This window comes from Cloeon dipterum, chromosome 3 (genome assembly GCF_949628265.1).
Source record: "Cloeon dipterum chromosome 3, ieCloDipt1.1, whole genome shotgun sequence".
Lineage (NCBI taxonomy): Eukaryota > Metazoa > Arthropoda > Insecta > Ephemeroptera > Baetidae > Cloeon > Cloeon dipterum.
Genome location: NC_088788.1, coordinates 27,546,544 through 27,563,595, shown reverse-complemented (window position 1 = coordinate 27,563,595; position 17,052 = coordinate 27,546,544). Strand labels below are relative to the sequence as shown.

Here is a 17,052-nt window from a genome sequence, read left to right as displayed (position 1 = left end):
TCAAACGTCCGCTGCGGCGCGACCGTTTTATATCATCATCTATTGATACATATGTTTTCCCTCGTCAGACTAGGAGAGGTTCATTAATATCGTCCGTCTCATCAAACGGCGGCGGCATTCGTCAGAAAAGAGAGGCAGCTGCCGTTTTCCGCGGGATCACAGATGCATTGTAACATGGTTGCTATAAGTGGCAAGAGAAAGAGAGATGACCCGTGATGTGCAACATTAAAGGAAACGCCGCCGCTAGATCCTCAATCCACTCAAAATTGTAATCTATTCCCATCAAGTTGACATTCCCATTCTGTGCTACGAGTTTGCCATTTTGAAGACTCCAAGTAAATGTCAAAGATAAAAAACTGCGCTGTTCGCATTAATTTAGATATTAATTCAGATTTAGGAAAACTTAATTAAATTTAATTATGTAAGAAAATAGTAGACCAAATTGACTCTCCATAAGGAGAACATGGGAGCGTCATTAATGATTCTGCGGCATATTTAATACTTGTTGAAATTTAAAGCTGGAAAGGAAATATGTGAACGTGAACTATCGGAAGCTGAAACGTTTGTGAAATGTGCGGTTGGCTCACAACTCTAGACGACTGGTCGCTCGCCTTTCCCCTGATTGCAACCAACAGCTGCATTGGTCACTGAGGTAAATTCGTGCATGTGCGTTAATTTATTAAAGTGAGGGAAAACACGTTGCTGCTGACGATGCCAAATTAGGAGCGGGCGGCTGTCAAAAAATCGATCCTTTAAATGCTATATAGCTGTCTGCCGGCGCCGCTCTCTCTGGCTTTTTCGCTCACTGCTTTAATCCGCAGCTTGCGCTCATTTTCGTTTGCGCGGCTTGTCAAAGGCACGCCGCTTTTTGAACTTGAGCATAAAGTTCTTTCAACTTTTTGCACGTTTAACTGTTGAGTGAATTCGCAATGAATGTGCGTGTGTGTGCGCCAGAGATTGAAGATGGCTTGCTGCACGTGTTGGGTGTTAGACTCAATTTTTTAGTTGGAAAATGCATTCTAATTATGAAGCGTCGTTAATGGATAAATTTGGGCACGCATATATTAGTAATTATAACTAATATTGTGGACTCTGTGCCAAAATTCAAAAATTTTCTTCCACAAAATAAACTCAAATGAATTTACAGTAGTTTTTTGTATACTTTGAAACTTATTTTACCCAATGAAAACACCTGATGATGCAAGAGTAATGAGTAAATAGAAAGCAAACAACAAAAGCCATACTGTTCTGGACACATAGCTTACGACATTATAAAACAGTGCGCTGGAGGCATTAATAACTAGAGAAAATGTCTTCAATTGAATTCAATAACAGCTAACGGCAAAAGGAACATTTGGCAATTGAATAGAAGCCGCTACTTTATGGTGTCTTTAACCTTCCACTCATTATCGCAAGTTCAAGATCAGCATAGGCGCTTGGAATAAGAAGTACGCGTATTGTTTTCCAGTTCAGAAACTTTCCAATCGCTTCCCGGCGGAAAGCAGCTGACGGGGGCGTTACCGCGAATCAAGAGACTGATCCTCACACCCTTCCCAGGGTCTCGAGGTGCGTGCAGGCTGTGCCCCGAGTCGGCAGACAAGACAAAAACTCATATATGAGCGCCAGTCAGTCAGAGCATGGGCGGTCGGCATCAACAAAGAGAAATATTCCCCTTCTGCTGTGTTCGGCGGCGAACTACAAAGGGATCGGCACTCAGTCACGTGGATGTGACGCAATATCACATATACACTCATCGCGGCCGCCTGCTTGCTAGCTCGCTCGTTCGCTGGCTTGGCTGGCAATCAAAAATTATTGATGTTGTGTGCAGTTCGCAGCAGGAAAATTAGCGAAAAGCCGGCAGGGTAATAAAGACACCGCGTGCAAGGATGTTATGACGATTCACAAGCCACCAGGCATTTTAAGTGAAATTGAGTGCATTAATGTTTATGATCTTTCAAGGAATTTAAAGTGTAGGCTTAATCTCTTCATAAAAATCCAGAATTATTGTTCAACCGTCTTTCCGTATCGACTATTTTTAACTGTTCATCATTTTCCTTGTCAGCCCTCAACAAACATTATGTAAACGACCATCCACAAATTGCAATTTTTATATCTGTTTCCGTTTCTTCGATTGCTTTGCTAATTCAAATTTTTCGCACGCACGGTTCCGTCCACATTGGAAGATTGAACCGGGGGTTCATAATTACAGGAGGCTGCTGATTGAATAATCATGCGTTCCCCACGACGTGAAATTGGATTTCGAAACGCTCGGCAGACGCGGCAATAATTGCATCTTTTCTACCGACATCACTCATGCTGTCCGAGAGACGCAGCAGACAGCGGCTCACTTACTTGAGCGCACTGTTTGCGATTTAGAAAGCAGGCAATTTTCAAAGTGATCACTCTATTTGAGGCGGCCGCTGAGACTGACGGAATTTAATTTACATCAGTGTTGTTTTAAACGCCGGCTGTGCTCACTGTGTCTGATTCTGCTGCGTGTGTGTTAAGAGAAGGAAGAAGAGAGAGAGAGAGAGAGAGAGAGAGAGAGAGAGAGAGAGAGAGAGAGAGAGCGCCGCCGCCTCTTTGAAAAACATTAAGCCAACGATTGCACAACAATTTTTTTTCATTAAACACATTAGAGGCAAGCACTTGGCGCCGCAAACTTTGTACCCTCTTATCCTGTCAGGGATAATGGAAAAGCCACGTGGGCAGAGTGGTTTTAATTGTGACTAGTCTGTAATGACACTAAAAATTGGTATAGGAGAGTAGTCGAAAAAACACACGTTTTTCAACTAAATAAAAAATTTAACTATAAATTAAATCATAAAACCAGGGACCTTGGCAGCCCCATCTACCTTTTTAAATAGCTTGTTTGTTTGAAACAAAAACACATCTCCGCCGAAACCTGCTATGCAAATGCATAGCATACCGGCTCAATTTCAAATAGCTAGAAATAATATAAGATTATTGGACCGGCCCGCTATCAAAACAGAGTAACCATCAACGGTCATTTTTATTCATTGGAGATTTATTTATATCGCACTCAAATCGGACCCAAATCAAAGCACCCAACGGCCGACAAATCATTAAGCGTCATTAATTTATAAGCGTGCAGAGCAATAAGATTTTTTCATCTAGCAGGGCAGGCCGGTCGGTCGGCGGCGGAGCGATCCATCTACTCAGCAGTTGGAAACATAAAGAAACGAGCGGGCGAGTCAGCTAGCGAGTTTTTGAAGGTCTCAGCGCGGCTCTAATAGGCAACATAATGGTCCCGAGGAGAACTAAAAAGAAGAAGGAACGGCTGCTTAGATCCATCTCGACGCAGCAGCACACATCGTTGTGCCCCGCAACAAAAGCACTTGGCCACTTTTGTGACGCCAGAGTCCAGGAAATGAAATCTTCCGCAAAGAGGCCTGCTTCTCTTCAAACGTTTAAAACGATTAATTGAATTAGCTTATATTTTCAGAACATTGCATTCATTAAGTGTTTTTTTATGAGCAAGAGGCAAGAGCATCTTTACTTTCAGCGTCCAAAACTACGAATAAAATAGTATTTATAAGATATGAAAATAAAAATATTTCGGTGGCGGTAGAGGGTAGAGGAAAAGTTCCAGCGACTGAAAGATATCGCACTACCTAGCCCGGCATGTTCGGCAGGGCTAGGAGAATCAACAGGTTGCCCAACATCATGTTCCAGGTTAAATGCGATCGGCGCCTACGAGATCTATCCATCGGAACCGAGCTTTGAGTTTGCACCCGCACGACGCTTCCGGGGGGCAACGAGAACTCACTCGCCGCGCCGTCTTCGTGCCGATGCAACGTAGCCGGTTCTAAAAAACGCGGTATGAGGCAAACAGGCAGCATTATAAGAGCACCGCGCCAGTTTAGAGATCCCATTCAGGCGGCATCACAGACGAGGGGGGCCGGGAGGCGAACGGCCATGCTAGCCGGCATGATCAAGTAAAGCCTCGGGCACTCAAAAGAGTGAGCAAAACTCACGCATTGTTTGGACGCTCCTCCCTGCAGGTTACCTTTTCTTGGAAATGCGTATACTATAGAGTGGCAAGGTAAATGTGATTTTGGTGACTGGAAGGGCAGTTTTTTTCATTTTTACAAAAGGGAAACTATTGTGTGCTTAATCCTCTTATTTGCTCTTTAAAATTGGTTGAATAAGTTTACTGGTTCCAGAAGATTTTCACTTTTAAGGGACTTCGTGCCGTCGTTCTTTATTCCACGACAAGATAAAGGTCATGCCTGCTCTACTATTCCTCTATTCGATAGGTGACACAAAATATAAAGTTTGTTGGTTACTTTATCTTCTCTCATATATCCATGAACATGGTTGCACCCGGATTTTAACGTTTTTTACCATTCAATTTTTACCAATTTCTTGCGCAAAATATGAATTTATCCCATATTTCCCCTGCGAAAATCTAAAATTCGCAGTTGAAGTGGTCAAAATTTCCTTTACTGCAGTAAAATAAAAATTTTATTTTAAATTGCCATTTGTTGCCTCAATTTCTCCAAAAAAATTTCGGACAATTTTTCAAGTGGAGGCAATGAGCTAATAATTAGAAAATTATTTAAAACCGAGGTGCAAACACTGCCTGCAAGAAACTGGTAAAAATTGAGAAAAAAACGCTTTTTACCACTGCACTGCATTTTTTTAAATGCGAGTTTTTTGCAGCCACGTCAATGAAGGAATATTAATGGTTGAATACCTTCAATGAATTTACATGAGGGAAAAACTTGATTATACCAGAGAAATTTTAGAACGAAAATGAAAAGAGAAACTGCTGATTTCCAATCTTTAATTCGTATTTCTCTTACTTTGCGAATGAAAGAAGTCAGCACTCAAGTTGGGATCGCGTGTTTCAAGCCTTTCAGCTGCGATCAGGAAGAAGCACGAATTATCGGCCAATGCAGAAAAAGAGCCACACGCTTCGTGCAGAGGTTCAAGCTGTGTGATATGTGCGTGTTTTCGTCGCCGCCTGTTTGCACTTTCTGATAAAGCCAGTCGAGCCGCTCTTTCTCTTTGCGCCGAGAGTTGGCTTAACGTAATAATGGGCGGATGTGTCACCTGCCCGCACCACACTAGAGCCATGAGCCAGAGATTTAAAATTCTCTCTCATTAGAGTAATGAAACCACACGGGATGAAGCAAGCAGTGTAGAGTAAACACACCGGCAGCCAGCGTCGTCGGTATTAGAATAATAATATCATCAGCACCGACATCAAAGGGCAAGATTAAATAAAACAAACCAAGAGCTCTGGAGAAGCGCGAGCGAGAGAGAAAAATAATCTCTCTCTTTCGTCGTGATGCCTGTGAAAATGTACAGAGCAAATAATAACAGCGCCGCAGGATCATCCCAAGGTTGCATGTTTTTTTCGGTAAATATCGCCAGCCGTTGAATCAATATTGGATTTTTCCTATTTTTTATTCGCCACCAAATGGGCTGAGATAATAAAGAAATGAATTACTATAATTATACAGTGCGCAAACCATAATTATCAATGCGCTACGCGCTGGAAAATAATTAAGAGTCGAGTACACTAGCCGATAATTAGCACAATCGGGCTTAATTAGCAGCCGTGTGATGCGAGCCGCCAAGCAAAAAAGTTGATAAATTTGATGCTGCGCGCTAAAAAAATTCATGCGTCTTTGTACTTTCAGTTGGCGGCTGCGTGAAAATGAAGTGTGAAGTAAAAATTTATACGCTGAGGCCAAAAAAGGAACATAAGGTGAATACATCATAGGCACCGGAGTCACATTCAAGAAGCGAGAGCAACAATTCTTAAGCAGAATATAATATTTGCATTTGTCGTTAATATAATAAAGGAGTTTTTTGACACTGAACATTCCCATGTTGGCAGATTTGGTAAAAATTCTTCTAACGGAATATAAATTTTACTGCCGTTCATAACGTTAGAAAAGCTATTTTCAGGCAAAATCTATTTTTTTTCACATTAAGTACAGCTTTGAAACTAATGTTGAGAGCCAAAGGACTTGTATAAAAATTAGCTTATCTCCCTTGCAATCAATTTCTTTCCTTAAATGATATTTTTTAGCACATACTTAACATTGAGAATAATCTGAAGATGTTTCCGGTTTAAAATTTAAAAAGGAGACAGGGTTGCCAGTAAATTTTTCTTCTGGAATGCCAAAGAGGCTAAATTTGCAGGTCTCTCCTATAAAGTGTCTTTCAGTGGCGACCAATCGAATTTTCCAACCAAATTCCTTTGAGTGATATTAATCTGGCGGTCGCGGTGTTTCTTAGGCTGCTCGCTACATTTCACCGGCGAGAGTGCTAACGAAAGAACGAACGATCCATTGAAGGATGTGTTGCCGTCGCCGCATTCCTCTGCCGAGCCAATTCATTCATCTGCTGCTGGCTGGCCCTCGCGCGAATCCATTAAACTCTATCCTAGCGAAAATCGCACCGGTCGCTCCTCTCGTTCGAGCAGGCGGCCAACACACCCACGGAGCAGAGGAAATTATAATGCCGGGCCGAAAATCAGCCAAATCGACGGCGCTCCGGCGGCGGCTCGCCGAGAGAGAGAGAAGAGAGAGCGAAGATAAAAATTGAGCCGCGCACGGCGAGATTATGATTATAGAGGCAGCGTGTATAATGCGATTGTGTTGCCGGGCCCAAGGTTAGCCGAGTGTGAGGAGGCTGGGCCCGATAGCCGGGTAATTACCGCGCGTTCAGAGCACCAGCCAGAGAAGAGAGAATATTAAGCAAGAGAGGCACGAATGCCGCCGCGGAACTAATGCGTCCGCGAGGCTCCTCCGATGCCGCCAAAGCGGCTGCAAATCATAAATATGCAACGCTTTCATTTTGTATGCATACTAATTTTCATAAACTGCCTTTACACTTCTGTTGCCAAGGCTAGTCTTTGGGCTCAACAGTTCAATTTTTCGTGGCTCTATTTAAAATAGGGCAATCAAAATACGGTGGCACTTGTTTGGCCTAAAATAATTATGCTTGAAAACTGACTCCAGCAGAGACCGGAAAAAAGAATCCAAAAAAATTGCTTTAATAAATAATATCAGTGACCGTACAAAGGTCGAAAATTTTTGAAAAGAAGGAAAAATTATTCCAATCGGCTATGGAATGCCCAGCAACGTTTTGGATAGGAATTGAGAAGTATAGTAATATAAGCTATCGTTTCTAGCAGTAAAATCATTTTTGACAGTGTGCATAACTCATGAAAATATTGTTGTGATGTGTAGTTACACATGTTTGTACTAACACTCCAGTAGTAAACATAAAGAAAAGGAGATGATATACCACCTGGCTTTTGCAATGGTCCACAATTGCTCAACGTATTTGGATGGAAATATGGTACATTCAATGCGCTCAAATGTTTTTATAAAAAACTGTAACTATTTAGAACTAGGACTTATTAATAATTAAATTATTGTGTGCCTGCCAGAAACTTTCGCTCTCTCATTTTCGGGTTTTGTACATTTACCCTCCAGTTGTTCGGGTTTTGTACAAAATTATCGGGCTTTGCAATAGTGTTTCGGAATTCCAATAAATTTTCGGGCATTTTTTTAGGGTAATATTTTCGGGTCTTTGCTGAAGTCAGTTACGGGCTTCATTATTTTGGGACAACCAGTAGGCGAACCCAAAATGCATATTAGTTCCAAAACAAAGTGACACTTGATAAAAATTTGAAAGCAATTTAGATTATTTTAATTTGTGTTCATCTTGTGTAATTAAAGCAGTAAATTGGCATTCTGGATGTGACAACAAAGCAAAGATTTAAATCAACTGATTGACGAATCAGCACATTGACTGTTAAGTAGCCCGTAGCCTATAGGGTTTATGATTAAATTAAGTCACAATCAGTATGTCGCCTATGCCTGACCACCCTTTGCGCGGCGACGTTCAACGTCAGGGTCAGAGCAAACAGTCATCCTTCTCAGCACGCAAATGAGCCGGCCGGCGAGACGGATTGGGCCCCTTTTTACCGCGTCAGCCCACGCGGCTGCTGCATCTGTCCACTTGATGACTAATTTTATAAACACGCAGCTCGCGTACAAAGTAAGCGGGCGCCTCAATGGACAGGCGTGCTGGCCGGCCTCTTCTATCGGCCTGCCAAATCAAAGGGGATGCTCGCGGAAATGAGAAATGGATGTCGGGATGTTGTTACATGCGCTTCGGATTGATCAAATGCTATAGAGCTAGCCTTTGAAGTTGTCAGAGTGCGAAAAGAGAGGCTGTCGCCGATTCAAACAGTTTAAATTGTTCGATTGATGCACGTTCAGGTGTTCCACTGGGAAAAAGAGTCGGTTCTCTGGTTTTGAGCCAAATTTTCAGGGTGACTTTGAGCTTGTGTGCATTCCAGAATGCTGGCGCTTGCGAAACATAAAAAAACGCTGTTCCACTTTCCTAATTGTGTCCACCCTTAGTTGGAAATCAGCGAACTGGTGAAGTGTTTGTTTTGCACGTTCCGCGCACTTTTCTCATTCATCTTGCATGCTGGGGAGCTGTGCCGAGTAGAATATATACATATATAGAACTTGTTGAGCAGGCACAATCGACAAAAGAATCGGCGGCGCCGGATCAAAAAAAATGTTGTAACACGCAAGGTGGAAAACGGCAGAGCGGCGAAACACACACAAAAACAACTCGGGCCGAAAGCATTTGAAATTCTTCAAAGAGGGAAAAACGTGCGAGTCTTTGATCGGTCGGGGAAACTCGCGCACTTGACAATATTTTGAAAGCGGCTGTTTTTCAATTCAACCCCAAGCGCTGCTGCACGTGGTGTGAAATTAAATTACTATGCGTGCAAAGCAGAGGGGAAACTTTTGCAAGCGGTCGCTTTTTGATGTTTTTCGGCGGCTGATTTTCCACTTTTGTTATCTGTCTTGTCGGTAAACGAAGTCAATTAGTGCTATGGCATCAATAAAACTTTCGCTCCCCCAATTAGACAAAAACGAGGGTTGGTGTTGGTCGCGGTGGACGCGGTGCATGGTGCGCGGCGGCGGAGGCGCCGTGGGCGCGTAGCGTTTCGCGACCGAAGAAAGGGAACTTCAAAGGCAGCTTTTTAAAAAAGGAGCTGAAGAGTTGAGACTGATGACGACAATCTCGCCTTTGATGAGAGTGGCGAGTGGATATACGGAGTTCGCACACATGCAGCAATATGGGACTAGCACCGCCGGGCCGACACCTTGGGCACAAAGCTTCAAAGTGGAAAGCGAGCGAGCGAGAGAGAAAAGAGTGGACAAATTGCCTTAGTTTGACACCTTGCTTGCGACATCTCGTTACGATCGCTCACTCAGCCTCCCGGCCGCCCTCGGCCGCCGTCTTACCCGTATTATTCGCTACAGAGTTAAATAATAAAATAAAATAAAAAACGAGCACCACTCGTTTTTTGTGCGTGATGGCATGGCTTTATTCTTTATAATGCCGACGCTGCTGAATGTATAAAAATGTATACGCATATGAATTTGATTGCATTTCCGGTTGAGGAGCTGCTAACGAGCGCAAAAGTTCAAGCATTGCAAATGCAGTCTCAAGTCCTAATTATTGTCTGAATTTTTATTTAGTATTGAATGATTCAACAAAGCACTTTTACATGACCAAAAGGGTGACCGCAATTGAAATACAATTTCTTGACTTATCAGATTGAAAACATTGATCGTGCAATTAAAATAGTTAATATAATCAGATCTCAATATCAAAACACAAATTCCGTGGGGATCGTGAAAAAATAAAACAAATGGCTACACAACTTGCGTGTGACGGAGAGAAAAACTTGAAAAAGAAGGAAATTTTCCAATTTGACCAAATTTTCCAGCAGAATCTTGAGTTTTACTTACTCCAGCAACATAAGAGGCTTCAAGGAATAAAAATACCTCCCAACAACCCAGAGAATAGCAATGAAATCAAGTGCAGTGTCTTCATCTCAAGTATCAAACTCGATGGTCGAGAGAGAAATACTCTAGTTAGTGCGTGACCCTTACGCAGTCCACCCCATTAGCGTCAGATCCAATATCTCGTTATATTCTAGCGAGTAAATAATAGCGATTCCAATTATCGGATAAATCGGGCGGCAGCTGCGTTTTCCTCCCCGGCTAAGCGGGGTTGCATGAGCGTGACGCTTGGCATCGTCAAATATTTAGAATGCGCGCTAGGGCAAGGGGCAAATGCGGCAAATTGAATTTGCGTGCGGGCGACCATACAAGTGCCTGCACAGTGGCAAAGAAAGCGCTTCTCTCTTTCCACATTTTCCCACACAAACACACACACGCTTGGCCGCAGCCCGTTTCCATGAGGGGCAGCAATTTGGAACCACCTGCTGTATAAATCTCAACACGAAAACAAAGAACAGAACAAGTATAGTCGGAGAGGAAGAGAGCAAAATCACGCTCAATGCCGGCCCATCTCGACAAGCCTTTGATATAGGAGAGAGCTGCATGAGTCACCTGCAATCTGATCGACTGCAAATTTCTGCGGAGAAAAAGATCAGCAAAACCGGCTCCTTCACTTGCGAGCACACAAAAAAACTCAGAAGCAAGTCGCTGTAAATAATTTCGTTACATCCAACGAAAAATTCATGGCAAAATTTCGCTCGTGAAATAAATCACCTTTCTTACGACTGTAAGTTTGCTTGGTATCAAAGAAAAACTGCTCTCTCGTTTTTAAAACAACAAAGACCTTAAATAATTTTCAGATCCTTGTTGAAATATAAATAGTTAAAAAAACGCCTGCAACTGTTGGATCTAGCAAAAGCATTTAGCTGCACAATACATGAAAATCCCCTGTTGGCTCTCGGGAAATTTTTGTACACAGAACAGGTCGAGGCAGGGAACGTCTCCAGGGCGAAATCAATTATTCAATCAGCCAGCAGCAGCACACAGCCGCAGGGCACGGCGGGACACGCAAAAAGTTTTCAAGAGTGGATAGGACAGGCCAATTTGCCGTGGTCGCAGGCGCTGGAAAGGATTGCGCGCTGGCAGGTACACACACAAGACGGACGCGAAAAGAGAATGTCTAAATAGGAGGGTGGTTATTCCGGGCTTGCACAAATGCATCCCCGGGAGCAAGCCGAGCGGGGGTTCAATTCAGCACTCGCATGTGCGTGTGTCGCTCCCAAGAGCCGGATTAAAAAATCTCTGGCAACGTTGGCGGCACCGCCGGACGAGGCAACAGAGTTTTGAAATACACGCGTGTGCACGGTAAAAATAAGGTCCTTTTGTCTGCGGCGAGCAAGACTGCTCCACGGGCTTTTTGTTCACGCTACCTGCTCCAGCTCTCTGCGCGTTTTGGAGATGAATGCACGTGTACATACTCAGAAACGATTTCTTCCTTTATTATTACCCTCGTGGATTCTTGCTCGCGAATGATAATGACCGCTTTTCATTTGGAGAGATCTCCCACTCGATACCGAATTATGTTCCAGCGAGTGTGTTGTGAGAGTGCGGGGCTAGCCAATTTGCATCTTTAATCACGGAGAGGTGGCGGCCTTTATTCCAAAAGATAATCAGCCGCTCGATGCACTCTGGAAAGTATCAGTTTCGTCGTTTCAACTCGCTGGAAGGGTAGGGTGGGGTGGGGTTGCTGCGAGGTTTCGTGTTGCAGGCAGGATGGGGCTGCCAGCCATTTCGCTAAGTGCCCTCTTTTGAAACCACGCGAGAAACAAAATTCCAACTCGTGCTCCAGCTCGCAATCGCAATCGAATTTGGCGCCACCCATCGGCGTAAACGCCCGTGCTCTCACTAATTGAGTTGGCCGACGCACGAGGGTGCGCCGGGGTTAATTTGCGGCGTGCGAAAATCGAAGTCGGCGCGCAGGTGTCGGCGGCGGAGAGTTGCTCGATCGCTTGGAGACGAACTGTTCGGTGGCGCGGCGGCGGGGGATCAATTAAATTATCATTTGTCGTCGCAGCAGCGCGGACCGGCGGCTGGTTTGCCGTATACGTGTGGTGTTTATTATTCACGCATAATAAAGTAATATCGATCGGAAGCCGGCCTGCACGCCGCGGCAACGGCCGTCGACGTCTTTCGCCCGTTGTGCATAAATAAATAAACAGACGCGGGCGGGGAGGTGAAAAATAGTTTGGAAAAAAATTGTTATGGCCTGCTAGCCAATTTAGATCGAAATTTACTCACTTTTCCGGTTCGAGATCAAGACGAGCTATGTAACTATGTAATTATTTAGTTAATTTTAATTCTAGACTGAATATCTCGCCACTAAAACATGTTTGAGCGTGAGCGTAAGATAATTTTCATCTTTTTAATAAATTACAAGAATAGTTTCAGATGTAAGATATTTTAACCTGAACTGTCTGAATCAAAGAAAGAGAAAAATAATGAATGAACTAAACAAAGCAATAATTAAATTAGTCGGTTTGTTCACTCGAATCAATAACAATGGTCCAGAGGCAAAATAAAACGCATTTTTCACATCCCCAGCACAAGCGCTCTTAATCCCACTACAGCTCACCCCTTTTCGGGCAGCAGCGCGTTTCCCCCCGCGCACGATGCACAATGAAATAATGCAGCAGCGGGCGCACTATGTCGATTGTGCTGTGGGCCAATTATGCCGCGCAGGAGACCCGCCGAATTGGCACCCTCGAGCCGCTCTGATTGTTATTGGCGCGACGGCTGGCGGCGGCGGCAACACTTCAGAGAGAAAGGCCGAAAGAAAAGGAGGAAAACATAACAGGCCAAATGGACCGTTTATCATTAATTATGCATTTGCCGGTGCCTACGAGAGCAAATAAATCCACTTTGATCTCAGATGGCGAGCTCTAATTAATTCGCGGTGGTCCGCTAGCATCCACGTGGCGCCGATTTTTGTCTAATTAGATTCGCCTGCGCGCCGCACCGGATTAAGCGGTTTTCGTTTACGTACAAGGTGCGACGCGATTATTGCAGCTTTTTATTTTGTTATTGTATACATATGTGTATGGTTTGTACACAAACACACGCATATATGCAACAGCGGCTCGTGCAAAACTTGTTTCAAGGTCAGGCAGAAGCAGACAAGGAGGATTTTCAAACGTGGTGTGTCGCGCATTTTGAGCCTGGATGAGGTCGTGATATTATTAACTTTTTCTTTTCAGATGTGCGACTTTCTTTACAAAAAAAAAATATTCACTCCGTAGCCTTCAGTACACTATTCTAACAAAATTTTAGGAGTTTTTAGTGATTTGGAGTAAATTGTTCCACTTGCATAAATTTACAGACATAATTCTGACGTTCCAATGATACGCTACCATCATTTTGAAATTACCTGGGGGGGGGGGTGCTGAGCTGATTATTATTTTAACTAGACCTCATTCAACGGTTATCGGGCCACACATCTTACTTCCAGTTAAACAGGGTCGATTTCCACGTGATTCGGGGATTAATACGCGTTACGCGGCTCGCAGCGTTCAAGCCCGGAATTAAGCAATTGCAACCCTTTAATTTTCAAACAGATTGCGCAGTGGTGAGCCACGACCCCGCCTGATGGATTAACCAGCAAACAAGTTGTAGAGGAGAGAAGTGTATTTTTTCCAGCGGCGGCAAAGCTTTTCCCCCTTTTATCTTTTATCGCGACTTCAAAGGCTCAGGCCAAATTACAAGCCGGGACAAAATGTATATCGCGTATGTATCGAATTTAAAATGTCTGGTCTTTCTTTAATCTCTTTTTCCCAGAGTTTTGCGGTCGGCCGGCCAGGCCTTTCATCTTCGAGGCGGTTTGTCACCGCGCTATCTCGAGTAATTAATGCAGCTTTTCCGTGCCCGACTCCTGCGAAAAGATAAGAATCCATCACGTGCTAATACAAAAGGTCAATATTGTGTATGAAAAATTCCACTTGTGTGCCTCGCTGGGCGCAGAGAGCGAGCGGCGCAGCGCGCGGCGGCAGCAGGCATTATACATGGCCACATTCCACACATCAACAAAGCGTATATAATTTGAAATATAAAAAGCGAGGCGAGATAGAAGAGAGGGATATTCACATTCTGCCGCTTCTTCCAGACGGCGGCAAGTCCTTTTTCATTTGCCTGAGAGGTGCATCCAACCATTCGACCATTATTCGCAGGTGTTTCACTGCTCCAACAGCCCACCATTTCGTCAAAAACATTCCTTTCAATACGCATCTTAGAAAATTTAATGTTTTGTGTGGCATTTGTGTCCTCTGGGCTGTTATAACAACAATCAATCAATTTAGGATAGACATGCACTAATACCATATTTTCCTCATTTTCAAAGACCCATGAAATCTACAAACGAGCCGCTCTCCCCTACTGACCCCTTGAAAACCTAAATCCTGGGTTATTTTTCCCCGGAAATGTTAGTAAAACCCCTTGTGTGCCTCTAGAAGAATTCACCCTCCGAAGCTTAAGCCTTAAGCAATGGGATATAATCCACATCAGGGAGGCCATACTATTTGAAAATTTTTGTTGTTTTCTAAATAATGTAACAAACACCCACCTAGGAAGAGATGAATTTTATCTTAATTATAACCATTCTTCGCACTTAAGTTTGGTGCGAATACAATAAAAATAACCCTGCATCCCCTAAATTCACACAAATTTCGTAGTGGAATTTTGCAACATTTATTTCTGGATTTCAACTAAATTTTCAAAATACGTTACTTTGTTTCAAACCATGCCATGACCTTCTGCTCCTATTCGCACCTAATGGAAAATAACACTTTTCGCCGCCGAATTACAGTTTTTTCCTCCCATAGTATTATATTATAGGATTCTCATTAAAACTGCCGAGATGTGCAACCCGGCGCAAACTGTAATTTTTCCATAGTAGTGTTACAGCCCCTATCCATACCTAAATTAGGTGCGCGTAGTGCCGCCTTAGTTATGATTGTTTTGACACAACTAAACACAAATAATCCCAACAAGGAATGAAAGGCTTGTTGGACTTCCTTGACTTAAATTTAAAATTTGAGATGGAGAGGTTAATAAGTAATTCAGGTTAAAAAGCATCAGCACTTTACTTATTTCTTCAACGCTTGCTAAAAACAGAATATTACGCTGGCATTCTTTGTCCGAAATTAAGAAATTTCCGAGATGGTATTTTGAAACTGATTTTCCACCCCGTTTCAAGACAAACGAGTTCATTCCCCAACTTGAGCCCAATGCGCCTAACAAGGAATGTAATTGGAAAATTGTACGAGAAATAACGTTACACACTAGCCCGCTGACGAGAGCCCCGAAATAAAAAAGGAACCGGAACACGCGTCAGCCGGTCAAAAATGCCGCCCAAGTCAGGGTGCACGTGACAGCAGGTCGTCTGCCGGAACGTCCCTAACGCGCTGTAGGTTTGTCGGCACCCATTGCGGACCGAATCGGGCCGAAACGTACCGGTACGAGATTAAAATAAAGATTTATACAAGCATGCTGCGAGAAATGGCACCTCACACAAAGCAGGCTAGTTTGCTTACCTTCGGAAAAGATCTCTGCCGGATAAAACTGGTAATCCAAGCGGGGCGAACGTAACACAAAGTAAGGTCGCAGTTCATTATCGCAATATTGACAACAACTAAATAGCACAAAATGAGACGGTCGACGCAAAATTCTTCATCATTTCACAACATAACTAACTGTATTGTCAACAACATTGCATCTTGAATCAACGAAAGAACTAACCGAATGCGAGAGATGTAGCAGGCTGACTCTCGACTCGACTGAAGCGCGCCCTGCCGCTAGAATGCGGCAAGCTGAAGGAGCGATTAGAGGAGGGGACACGAACAGCGGCAGGGCTTGCCCGCTAAACTTAAATCGGTTTACGCATCTGAGCTTTCCCGACTTGTAAAAACATTAATTCATTGTAAGAAAAGTTGAAATGTAATTAATTTAGTTAATAAATATTGACAGACAAAGCGATTTCTTTTATCTGCACTTCTGTATCTGACCTGAACGAAAGAGCGAGTTTATTCGCGGCACTTGCTCCCCACCTACAACTCAATCGTTCGCATCTCATGATTTTTAACTCGTGCATCGGCATGCTGCCGGCTGTTCAGTGACCAATCAGGGAGGCTCGTCGCCACCTGTGCAGCTCACTGATTGGCTGCCGCTTTTCAGATTCAAAAAACAACTTGCCGAAATCACGGTTCACAGTTGCATGGGTTGTAAAGCATTTTTACCGCACAAAGGCGGGATGAAACTTCAAAGACTGCCAAGGGTGGCCACTCGAGTCCCCCGGGGAGCGCGAGCGCTGCTTTGTCACCCGGTTCCGAATTAAAATTTGAGTATTTAGCCAATATTTGCTGGCGCTCGTCCGAAGCGAGTGGCTTACTGCGGTTCACGCCGTGACACCTCGCGCCATCTCGCGCCTCGGTTGTGCTCCGCGGCCCAAGCGGCCCCTCGAGTGCGCGAAATTATGCGGCAAAAACTTTGCCCACACGCACGAAGAGACGAAGATCAAAGGCGACCGAGAGAAATAATTATGCAAGATCAAAGTTGAAGTTGGACAAGGAGAAAGTATGTGTAGCCCCTGGAATTCGTGTTGTCGTGCATTTCAAATTATGCCACCCGCTCAACCAAAAACTTGTACGATGAGAAATCTTATAATTACACACGTGCGTGTCATTTAATTATTAATTTTAAAAATACTTTATCCTCAGTTTGCGCTGGTTAAATTAAAAACTTAATATGAAAGGGACCAAGTCCAATTAATTTGATTGATTGTACTCTCATTTGACTTAAAATAAAATTATAACTTCATATTCATAAAATACAGCTTTAACTCTCTATTATCGTTAGCAATTTATGAACAAGAAAAAGATGCTTGCTAGAAATTTCCTATGCAAAACCTATGCATATTAATTTTATGTGTAACGTTTTATCAAGTACCGGGATTTTGAATTTATATTTATAATTAAGTGAAGTTTATCCTACACACATTCTGTAGTTTAGACCTATATTATCTAACTATGTATCCGATTGAAATAGAATCAAAACACAAATAGAGGTGATATTTATGTAATTGAACTTTAACAAAGTTTGCACTCCAAAATTCTTTTAAACAAGCAGGTAATAAAATACCCAAAGTATAAAATATTTTTTTAATAAAATAGGTTTAGATTTT

The 17,052-nt window shown here is 43.2% G+C and overlaps 1 protein-coding gene across 4 annotated transcripts in view; it reads right to left on the bottom strand.

The window, feature by feature from the left end:
- Axn (protein axin) overlaps positions 1-15,655 on the bottom strand; it is a 30,444-nt gene extending 14,789 nt beyond the window's left edge. For 2 of the 4 annotated variants that reach the window (XM_065486005.1, XM_065486007.1), the window contains exon 1: positions 15,407-15,655. The gene's annotated coding sequence lies outside the window, so the exon portion shown is untranslated. The remainder of the gene's footprint in view (positions 1-15,406) is intronic. The other 2 variants (XM_065486001.1, XM_065486004.1) reach the window with 1 other exon arrangement.
- Positions 15,656-17,052: the final 1,397 nt, after the last annotated feature.